Genomic DNA, 2,119 nt, shown 5'->3' on the forward strand with positions numbered 1-2,119 from the left:
ATATGGATTTTTAGGATGTGTTGTTTATAGTTATGGAGAATTTATATATTTTTAATTAATATAGAGCTGATTTTTTTTATTTCTGAAATATAAATTGGAGACACCGAATTGGGAAGAGGGAGGAAAACTTTTGATTTGAGAGAAGCTGAATTCAAATTTTAGGGATTCACAAAATCGAGAGTCAGAATTTATACAAGTTCACAGATCAAAAGTCAATTTTATGTTTTAAAATTTTTTAAAATGTTAAACTTCATAAATTAGAAGATCAGATTTATGATCTTCATATAAAAAAAATACACTAAATTTCACATATTATTAAAAAATTACTATAAATTCAATATCAAAATTAAAAAGAGATTAAATAACCTTCACTAATGAATTTTAAACTGTATATTTATTAAAAGGATTTAATATTTTTCTTTTGTTTTGATAAACAACAGAGATTTATAAAAGTCTTTGCGACAAATCATAGGCGACGAACGAATTGACTTTTTCAGTTAACATTGTTATAAATTATAGCTATACCTATAATTATTTTTAAAAAATGGATTCAATTTTTTCTGATGAAAAATTTAGAATTATTATTGTGAGAGATATAATAATTAAACTTATTATTAATAAAAAAAATAATCTAAGTAAGATTTTTTTTCACAAATTCTGAGTTTTAATCGAATAAAAAAAATATTTGTCGCATTGATTATACAACTCTGATTTTAGTATTATACAATTGAATTAAAGGAAAAAAGATTTGAATCAAAAAATTAAAAAACCTAAAAGAATGGGTCACCGCGGCTCCATCTCTTTTCTTCACCTTCTTTAGGCCCGGCCGCGTTCGGATCAGCGGCTTCTTCCTCCGGTGCGTTCTGGATCTGATCCTTATCGTGCCTGTTTCCACTCCTTGTCGTGCTGTTTTAGTAGTTTTCGAACTTCTTTGCGCTCTTTGTCGTGCCGTCCAGAGCAGTGAAGAGAAATATTTTCGATACACATTCTAAAAAATGAGTTCTTTTCATTGTTAAAGACAATAAAAAATTTTTCTTAAAAAATATTTGTTGAATTATTATATTTTATATATTATGTACTCTTACTAAAAAATAATTACAATGATAAACCTATTATTGATAAAAAAATAATTTAAGTAACACCAAGCTGTGATGTTGATGATTTTATGAACCAGAAGAGATTAAAAGAGGGAGAAAAATGAGTTCTTCTCATTGTTGAAGAGAATGCAAAATCTCCCTTAAAAAATATTAGTTAAGTTATTACACCTTAAATACTACGTATTCTTTATGTACTCACTCAAAAATAATTACAATGATAAACCTATTATTAATAAAAAAAATGTAGATAACATTACAAAAAAGAAATTGACAAGAAAATGTATTATAAAAAATTTTGATTATGTTTTTCTAACACAAAAAAAAAATAATTTAATAATAACCTTGTTAACTTCTACATTAGTTATTCTATTAACTATTCGTGTCAAATGTAATAATAGAACGATATTAAACCCATTTAAAATTTTTAGGATAAAAATAAAATATTAAAAATATTAAAAACTAAATTAAAATTTATTTCAAACATGAACTAAAATAATATTTTATAATTTTTTATAAAATAAAATTTAAAAATGACATCATGAGATAAAACGAGAGGAATGTTTTAATACACATACCTGATCCAAATATTAATTACCTACTCCGGTCCATTACCCGCCTAATTACTTGCGGATATTTTGATTGATCTAAATGTAAATTTACAGGTATTTTAAAGACTTGCATTCCGGCCTCATGTTCCACACCCCAAACTAAAATCCTTTTATCTAAGATATAATTTATCTTATGAAAATAAAATACAAAATACTAAAAAAAATATGTAAACTAATCAAATCTAATAATCTATTTTAACATTCATCTTTATCTGTTTATGTTTTGAGTAGGTATGAGTAGAACAATCATTATCCTCATTTAAATAATTTCATAAAAGTATAACTTGTATTTGTTTAAAAACTGAATCAACAATTGAAAAATCTGTTTCTTTTAAAAAAGAGCACATTATTGGATCAGATTAGATTATATTAAATTTCTTTTTCTAATAAAATTTTATCACTAAATCACTAAAT

This window comes from Arachis ipaensis, chromosome B05 (assembly GCF_000816755.2).
Source record: "Arachis ipaensis cultivar K30076 chromosome B05, Araip1.1, whole genome shotgun sequence".
Lineage (NCBI taxonomy): Eukaryota > Viridiplantae > Streptophyta > Magnoliopsida > Fabales > Fabaceae > Arachis > Arachis ipaensis.